At 39.5% G+C, this 10,179-nt stretch overlaps 1 protein-coding gene across 6 annotated transcripts in view; it reads right to left on the bottom strand.

Moving 5' to 3' along the window:
* The window catches only part of Nr3c2 (nuclear receptor subfamily 3 group C member 2), a 335,373-nt gene that overhangs the window by 214,508 nt on the left and 110,686 nt on the right, over positions 1 to 10,179 (bottom strand). The window lies entirely within an intron of this gene.

Raw genomic sequence — 10,179 nt, 5'->3', positions numbered from 1 at the left:
GATGGAAATAGAAAACACTATCCTGAGTGAGGTATCCCAGACCCAAAAAGATGAACATGGGTTGTACTCACTCATAATTGTTTTCTAGCCATAAATAAGGGTCACGGAGACTACAATTGGTGAACCTAAAGAAACTAAATAAGAAGGTGAACCCAAGCAAAAATATTAATGGGATGAGAAATGGATCTCTCCGGAAGACGCTTGCAGAAGTCTAGTGAAAAGGATCTGCGAAACTGGAGAGCATTCTCATTTTCTAAAACACATAGCTGTACGCAAAACACTCCCTATTAAATAATGCCACATTAATTCAAATAAATGTCTCATAAGATGACTCAGTTCAGCTACAGCTGGCGTCTATCCAAACAAATAATCAGATATTCTAAGTTGATCCTTTCTTCCTTGAGAGTTCTGTTTAGTTTTACAGTTTGGCAAATTTGCAAAAGGCTTTGTATGTGTGTGTGTTGGAAAGCTTACACCTTTAACTAAAGATCAGTTGCACAATGAAATAATAGAAGATAAAGATTTTTTTCTTAACAATTCACCTTTGAACTACTAGAAACTGTATAAGCACAGACAACAAATGCACCATTAACTCACAACAAATAAAATCAATGCCTTCTAAAAGCTAGAAATAACAAGTGATCTTCTTAATTACTTGTTTAAATGTCTTGGTGTTTTTTTTTCCTGAAAATAAACCGTACACACCAAAATGAGATAAAACATGATGGCTAATTTACTCAAGATATGAAACATTTCAGGATTTAGAAATTCTTTGGGCCATGATCCAATGACTTGTATCTTTGAGCACAAAGGAGATTTCTTGAAATCCTTCAACACACACACACACACACACACACACACACACACACACACACACACACACACACAAAGAGAGAGTGAGTGCTGACCCCTTTACAAATTTCAGCCTGCTCCACTCTTTAAATGCTACTTCTAAATGATCCACTGAGTTCTATCTGTGGGAAGGAGTCTGCCTGGTAGACGACAGGAAGACTTGTTACAGTTGCTCACAGATCTTGTGCACAACTGCAAAATGCTTTCATTAATGTAGCTAACAAAATGTTGTGAATAGAGCAAATGCTGAAGTCTGGGGAAACAGCTATGTGGGAGACGCCGCCAGTACTTCTTTAACCACGAGAGACTGAATTCTGCAAGTATTTCTGAGGCTACACAGGTGGGTGGGAGGAATGCGCCGCAGAGGTGGACCCAACTGTCTATCTGCTGTTTCCATAAATCTTCTGATCTTCCAAATGGTTTTCATTATCATGTTTCAAACTTGATTGGCTTGGCAGTTTGCTCTGCCCTTACCTCCTTCAGTTTGGCTACCCCCTTCCTGTATAAACACAAACTTAAGCATCATGGTCTCACTAAGTCTTACAGCAAAAACTAAGACTCCCCCCGAATCTTACAGTAAGCCTTGCTAGCAAGCTCCGGCTTTCAAGGTTTACGGCAGCAGCTGAGCTACATCTTCCTAGGAAGAAGGCAGGATAGGAGGGGCATCCTTTGCAGAAGCTGAGAAGATTCATGTGTTTTTGGAAAGAAAATGTGTATTTTTAAAAAAGACATATATTTAGTTTATTACATGTGTGTATGTGCATGTGTCTGTATGTGTATATTCACATGTGTGTGCAGGTTCCCACACAGGCTAGAAGAGCGAGTCAGATCCCTGAAGCTGGGGTTTCAGGCAGTTATGAGGCACCTGTTGTGGGTGCTTGGAAATGAACTCCATCTTCTGTGAGAGCAGCAAGCTATTTCATGTGCTGAGTTATCACTCAGGCCTGAGAGGTCTATTTACTGTCAAAGGTGGTGCGTGGTGCTGACATTCCAAGACTGACCAAGAAACACAAAGCCTGCAAAGAATGGCTATACTGAAAAGAAGCAATGAAGAACTGACTGTGTATAAGGAAGGGAGATCTCCAAAAGTAAGACCTTCACATGTTTGAGGAGGCCATGGATGAAGAGCAGGAGAGACAGGAGGGATACAGACACTCAGCTTAACATAAGTCACCAGAAACCAACAGTCTCCAAGACAAGGACAAAGTTTTAGAGAGGGAGTCACCTGGTCACTATTTGTTCTGTGGAAACCCTGATGGTTCTTCCAGGCCATGCCAAGATCCAACAGTGTTTGCACTTAAGAACCATTCAGTGTCAATTACAGCAGAGGTTTTGCCAATTGCTATACATACAGTTTTATAGGTATTTTAACACTAAGTGGGCTGTGGAGAATATAATTTTATTTTGTATTTCTACTTTACAATTTATACATAAATGAAAATTAAATGGTCAAAGTCTTTAACAAGAAGTATTTTAACAAAATACTATGAAACTACATGCCTGTCCATATTTAAATGTGATCCTGATGCTAATAACAACCACGCACAAAGTTTTGATCTTTGATTTTATAATTTGCTACGAGCCATAACTCCTTTGAAGTACTCAATATCTACATCGGTTCTGAAGTAAAAGTAAAGATCTGACTTTTAATAATTCAACAGAACTCCAGGCAGGGATTCTTAAACTTCACTATATTTATATTATCTCAAAATAAACTATCATAAGGTGATCGTTTCTTCATATCCAAGAAAAATATATTATAATTACACAGGTAATGTTAACACAGCAAACACCATGCGAGTTTCATGCCATGCAATGAAAACCCCAACAGTGAAGACACATTCTGCAACATTATACAAAAAGTGACAATTGTGTACTTTGAATGTGCACTCTTGATTATCTATAATCCAGGCAAATAGAAGTTTTAAATAACCAGTGTTTTGACAGTATCAAAGTTGCTATGAGAATTTATTTTTAAAGTCAGCGTTTGCAGTATGTCACGGGCCCAGAATAGTTTGGGCCAGTATGCCACCTCCTCCCACATGGAGGGCTCACTACTCAGTCACTTTGATCTGCCAATTATAAACAATTTCCAATAGGGTCTTTTTGGGACTGATCTAGCCTTGGGTTACTCACTAATTCCATGGCAAACCACAACCCTTTTGGTGGCCTGAAGCTGTCACCATCCATGTCCACCTGTCATGCAAAATGATCTGTGGTGCCACAACCTGGCAAGCTGTCCACCATGGTAAGTATTTGACTTAGTATTCCTAGCCATTAAATTCCTAAATAAAACGTGAAGATAAAAACAAGCAGTTCTGGGATGCCCAGGCCCGGTCTCCTGCTGATGAGCAGTGTCGTTTCCCAAGATGCTCTCGGAGAGGGTGCGCCGTCTTCACACTACTGTGAAGATCATGGCTTTTATTGGTCTAGATTGTTTTGATCACATAAATGATTTTGTTTGACAAATGAACTTAACTATTTATGAACAACAAAATAAAAGTGTTCTGCTTAACTGGCATTATACATACGTCCAAGCTAAGAACTTCAGTACGGTATTAGAAAATTAACTTACAAGAAAATCTCTAAGAATTTCAGAGCCTTCTGAGAGCAACTGTTATTTGCTAAAATGAACCTTACATTTACATGATTATTGCATTTACTCCAATCTACATTCTGTAGCAAAATCCCTCATGTTCATGAATAAGGACACAACTTGCCTCCTATTGCTGAAAATGACGCAAATGAAACATAGTTTCAGGAATGCTGCTCTGTTAGGGTTGCCACACATCACTAAAGGCGGCAGTTCATCAAAAACTTAAACAGTTTTAAGTACTGCACCTAGTTTCATAAAACAAATGATACTGGGCATAAAAGAACAGAGGTCTGGACAGATGTGGTAAGAACAGCTGACTTCCATACTCTTACCAACTGACAGACATCCAGTCAAAAAGTCAACAAGAAAATTTCAGAATTAAATTGTACCATAGACCAAAATGTACCTAACTGACATCCAAGAGATAAAGAATACACATTCTATGGCAGTCCATGGAATTCTTTGTAAAATATACCACATTTTGGGACAGAAAGCAAATATTAGCAGATGCAAAAATATTGATAATTTCTTGTACCTTATCAGGTTGTAGAATAAATGAAGATTTAATATCATAGAAGCCACAGAAACCATACGCATGGATGCTGATCGATATATTCTTGAGTAGTCAGAAGGTAGTTACAGATGTTAGGAAGGGATTTTAGAAATTCCAAGAATCTATGAATGCTGAAGGACAAGGCACCAGAATCTTCCGGGTGCAGCAAGACAGTTTTAAAAGGAAAGTTTGCAGTTATAAATGCTTACATAACAAACAAACAACAATAATGACAAAACCCGGGAAGATCTAAAATCAACAACTTAATGATGTATCAAAAGCTTAGGAAAAGAAAACTTCAAATCCCAAGCCAATAGACAGAACAAAATATTAAAGTTCAGGGAATAAATTAATAAAATAAGGAATAAAAGAATACAAAGAACCCACAGAACAAAGGGTTGGCTCTTTAAAACGATATGACTGAAAAGTTTCTGAGCTAAACTAACTAAAAAAAGGTCGGAAACACTCAATAATTAATAAAGTCCAAGGTAAAAAGAGTTGTTATAAAAGATTCCAATGAAATCCAAAGAACAATTTGGGAAAACTTATAATCCCCAAATGACAAATGTGGAAAAAGTGCAAAAATTTCAAGACCTGCAGGAATTAAATAAAGAAGATCTGCAACAAAGAAAAGCTCAAGACCAGACAGGTTCACTGCTAGATTCTGCCAGATTTCTAAAGTAGGATGTTAACCAAATTATCCTATAAAATAGGAAAGGAAGAAATATCATCAGACTCACTTTCTGAAATAGTATTATCCTGATAGCAAAACAAGATAAAGGTGATACAACAATGTAAATAATCTACTTCCTTGATGAACATAGATGCACAATAACATCTTTGCAAACTAAATTAAACAACACATTAGAAAAATTACACACAGCAGAGTGTGGTGGTTCAGGACGTTAATCCCAGCACTAAGGAGGCAGAGGCAGGAGTATCTCTGTGAGTTTGAGGCCAGCCTGGTCTATGAAGCAAGTTCCAGGACAGCCAGTATTCTTTGTTATACAGAGAAACCCTGTCTCAAAAACATAAACAAACAAAAAACTCAACAACGGAAATCACACACACCCCATGATCAAGTTGTTTTATGAAGGGATGTGAGGATGCTTCAACACACCTAAATTAATAAATGCAACAAAGCACATAAACAGACTCCTTCAGAAAACACATAATATCTCAACAGAGGCTGAAAGGGCTCTTAACTAACTCAACATCACTTCATGACAAAAGCTCGGGTGAACATAAACATGAAGAACATACATTAGCATAACAGAAGCTGTAGCTGATAGAACCATAGCCCAGGTTAAACTCAATGGGGAAAAATAACAAAAGGAGGAATGAGAGAAAGGGGCTCACTCCACTCTTACTCAGTATGGTGTTTAAAGTCTTAGAGCAATATGGCAAGGTAAAGAAAAACAGGGATATAAATAAAAGAGACAAGGTCACATTATTCCTACTGTGAAGCACTATAATCATAGGTCAAGAACATCTTAAATGTAATAAATATTTTAAGTAAAGTAAGGATATAAATTAAACACACAAAAATCAGGAACTTTTCTAAATACAAATAATAAACTTGCTAAGAAATAAATCAGGGGAATAAGTCATGCCAAAGAATCATCAGACAATAATATATCTAACCTGAAGCATAAAAATGATTAAGGAGGTGAAAGACTTCACAACAAAATCATTACAGTATGAAGAAGATATTAGAAGAAGGAAAAAACTACTATATTCATTGATCAACAGAGTTAATGTTATGACAATGTTATATTACCAAAAGTGGAGATATAGGTTCAATATAATACATATCAAAATATTGGCAATATTCTACACACAACTACAAACAAAAAAACAACCAAACTCCCCTAAGATTAACTCAGAAGCAAATAACCCTGAAGAGCCAAAGGAATCCTATGGTTGGAACACAGTACCGGAGACATCAAAATACTTGCTCTCAAACTACAGAGCCACAGCGACAGGAACAACATGATACTACAGACATGTAGACAAGAGAGTGGAATAAGGGGCACGAGGTCAAGCTCACATAGCTACAGCGACCTGAATGTTAACTACAGATGTCAGGAATGTACACTGAGGAAAAGAGAACCTCTTAATAAACAGTGCTAGGAAAACTGGATCCATGTGCACACTGAGGAAAGAGAACCTCTTAATAAACAGTGCTAGGAAAACAAAATCCATGTGTGGCATGAAACTGGATCCCTATTTCTCACTCTACAAAAATCAACTAAGATCTTAATGTGAGACCTAAACTTACTGGAGAAAGACATAGGGAGAATATTTCAAGATATTATGGACTGGTGAGATTGCTTAGAAGTTGAGAAAGCAAACCATTCCCGTGTGAGACCTGAGTTCAGTCCCCCATGTCCAGTGGCTCACGACCATCTGTCATGCCAGCTCCAGGGAAAGCTCTGTTCTGGGTTCCAAAGGCACATGAATTTACATGAACCTGCACACAAGCAGACACACATACACAGATACACAGACATGCAGACACATACACAGGCATACATGCATACACACAGAGACACGGACACACATGTATCCACAAAGAGAACCAACCACAGTTAAAAATAATAAAAAGTAAATCTTATCAAACATGTTTTTAAGTTAATAGTAAAGAAAAATAAATGTAAAGTTTCACAATATGAACTACTGAAGATGTATTTATAGAACATGAGCCTTAAATGCTTTTTGCAGCTGTCCTATCTAAGGTCATCATAGTCATGTTTTTGTTTGACTGTTCAGCTTCAGGTTTTAAGTTCCCTCTCTATAGAAATTAATAAATTAAATGGGGGAAATATGAGGTGGCTTAAGACATTAATCTTTAGAATCAGTGCAGCTCAATAGGAGCATGAATACAAATGCCCTACTTCCTCGGCCCTATGTCGTGATGAATGGACACTCATCTCAATTGACTTGGAAAAAGAAACCTGCGAATGTGACCTAGTGATGATGAAAGGAAGCTCTGGTTTGCCTTTGAAACAAGACTTTACTTTCATTTTAAATGATGTGCACACATGGTTCTATATGCAGGAAAATTATCTATATGCACATATATGTATAAGAAGGCAAGTGCCCAGGGAGGCAAGAAGATGTCAAATCCCCTGGAGTTTAAACTCCTGGCAGTGAGCCACCCACTGCCATGCTGAGGATCGAACTTGGTTCCACTGCAAGAGCAGTACACACTTTCTGAGCCATCGTTCTCCTCAAACATTTCATTATCTGACTTTCCAGAAACACAGAGGAGAAGAGCAAGAGTTGTAAAGAGAAACTCTGTGGCTACCCTAGCTGAGGACACATGGCTCTTGGCATTGTTCAAGGTTGTTTTTGAGGTCAAAGTTGGATACCACTGAACCCATATATCAAGATCCATTGCGTGTGATGTCTCCAACGTCTTCAGTCCCTTGGAATAGGAGACCCTCAGGGAAAATTACTGCAGCTCCAATGTGTCTGCAGCCTGGAGCACCAGGGTCTGGAATGCACTTTCCACACAGTCAAGGCAAACTGATAGCCTCGGGAGTCAGAGCACTCAACACCCATCATCTGTCCATCTGCAGCAGTCTCCTCTGGTCTTCTCTCCAGCCCCTGGTCAGTACCTTAATATGCTCAGAGACAGGTCTTCACAGAGGCGACAACCTAGAGCCTTGTCTTGTTTTGTCTGCTTATTGTCTAGGGACGGACACGTATACTCTTGTATAGGGGCTGCAGGATAAGCTCTGCTACCATTGGACACCATGACACTAGCAAACTGGAATGAAACTGTTGGTCTCATTTCTTGGTGCAGATCCAACGTGCTGACCATCATGCAGTTCTGTGTCCTTTGTAACTGCCCACATGCTGGCCACGAATCCACACTAGTGACTGACTGTTTCTCCACCCCTTCTCCAGGGGTGGGAAAGAATCTGGGTCTTAAAAGTTGTCTTCTCTTGCCTTGACACTGTGCCCTAACTTGCCTTCTCCAGAGGCAACAGGGAGGTACAGAAGCTCTGGGTATTGATTTCAGCCCTGGATTCCTGCCAGGGCTTTGCCATATGGATCCAAGGCTGCTTTGCTGCAGAACTCATGGAGACAGAAAAGAGGAGGCAGCAACCGGGGAGGACTGACTCCCCCTGCTTCTTATTTGCCTGCAGCCACACAAATCTATGCTATGCTATAAGGAGGGTTCTGAACGGGAGAATATTTCCCATTGTGGAAGGAGGGAGGTGAGGTTGGGGGAGGAAGAACTGGTCTGGCAAGGTGTGGCCAAGAGCAAAGGAAGCATTTGTGCAGCAAGAGATAGGCCTGTTCTCAACTGAGGCTCTTCAGATTGTCTTTCTTGCAAGATGGACATGCAATATGTTTCAAAGGAACACTGTAGCCAGAAGCAAAGACTGGGCAGATTACAGCAGCATCTCCCAATTCTGCCAACATGCCAAGTAACCCCTACCCCAAAATAAAAGAAAATACATGTCTGAATAAATAAAAACTAACAGTCAAACACGTGTTTTCCCTTACTATTCACTGGCTAGCTGGATAGCCAACATGGATTTTTTTTCCCCCTCTTTTTTTGGTTTTCCGAGACAGGGTTTTTCTGTGTAATAGTTCTGGCTGTCCTGGAACTCGCTTTGTAGACCAGGCTGGCCTCAAACTCACTGAGATCCACCTACTTCTACCTCCCAAGTGCTGAGATTACAGGTGTGTGGCCTCCAACATGGATTCTTAAATTGGTCTCCTTGAACCTGATCCTAGAAAGCATCATTAAGGCAGGGCTGCCTTAGACTTTCACCTCAACAAGGTTCACTCCAGCATGCTTCTCTCTACCTATGAGACAGGCGGACTGCTGGTGTCACCCACTGTAAATATCTGTCCTCACAGCCAGTACAGTAGAGTACAGGGTCTAGGTCAAGAATTTGCGGTTCTGAATGAACTGCTATTTGGAATTCTGCATGTAAATACGCCACAGGTAACAACATGCCATGCATGTGACAGTCATTCTGTAAGAATTTGTTGTCAGGTGAAATCACAACATGCCGAAGTTGTTTTTTTTTTTTTTTTTAACACAACATACTGCAATTCTCACATAAAGACCAAACTGCCTGACCACATTTCCCCTTGAATGGTGCACAATTGTATTTCAAAACCTAATCTTAGTATCAGCTTTGCCCCATCTCCAACCACACTTCCGACCCATCTCTTGGTGCTAAAATTTGTTTTTATTTTATTCATTTCAACTCTTTCCATATATAGAAATTTCAAATTCCAAGATGTATAACAGAGTTTAAAATGATATTTGGTGTGATAAAGGCCAATCCTACCCCAAAATTGCAAGTGCTCTCAGACCTGGTTACTCACCTAAATGAAGAAAGTGGCCCTAGGTGTGTGGGGCTGATAGTGAGCTGAGAAACACAGCCCTTGGCATGTACTGGCACCTGCTGTGCAGGGCTGGCAGAGTCCTCCTGCATTAGGAGCCAATAAATATGTTGAGATCCTTTTTCCTTTTCTTCTGCCTTCTTTCATTTTTTTTGCTTTACTCTGCCTCCCCACTGATATAATACTCACATATATGCGTGTATATGTGCACTCATGTACATGTTACTCATGAACACTTCTTCTGAACATTCCCATTTGTAACAGCTCTGCATGGAAATTCTAGAATGGAACACCTTCATTTTCCAAGTCACTTAAAGAACAATTAGGTTTTCTTTCATTTATACTGTGTATTCCTGTGTGTATACTCCTTCCTGCTTCTTCTAAAGGTCACATCTATCTCCTTATTGGTACCAACTTCATTAATAAAGGGAATTATTAATTAAATGCTAATTCTATAATGGGAAAAAGGCCACTCATTGTTTTCTTAACGCTCACCATATACTATATTATTCATAATAGATTTCAATAGACTAGGGTCATGCAAGTCCTGTGAAAAACTATGCACCTCTGTGCTCCAGGGAACAAATGGAAGTTCAGCTGACTTTGCCCAAGTGGTGGAAGCCAGACAAGAATTCTGGCGGAGTCCAGGACAAGGACCTACCCGTTAAACCTACTGTGTGGTTCTCTCATGAATCTGTTAAGTGTGGAAAGTTTCATTTTACTTATTTATTCGAATGGTTTTTCTCTTCTTGCTCTTCGCTTGATGCATGGTCACCTTTCGGTTAGTTCTTGCAACCCAGGC

The sequence above is a fragment of the Microtus ochrogaster genome, unplaced genomic scaffold (assembly GCF_000317375.1).
Source record: "Microtus ochrogaster isolate Prairie Vole_2 unplaced genomic scaffold, MicOch1.0 UNK53, whole genome shotgun sequence".
Classification (NCBI taxonomy): domain Eukaryota; kingdom Metazoa; phylum Chordata; class Mammalia; order Rodentia; family Cricetidae; genus Microtus; species Microtus ochrogaster.
Note: the sequence above shows the minus strand (reverse complement) of the source record. Positions and strands in the feature narration are given on the sequence as shown.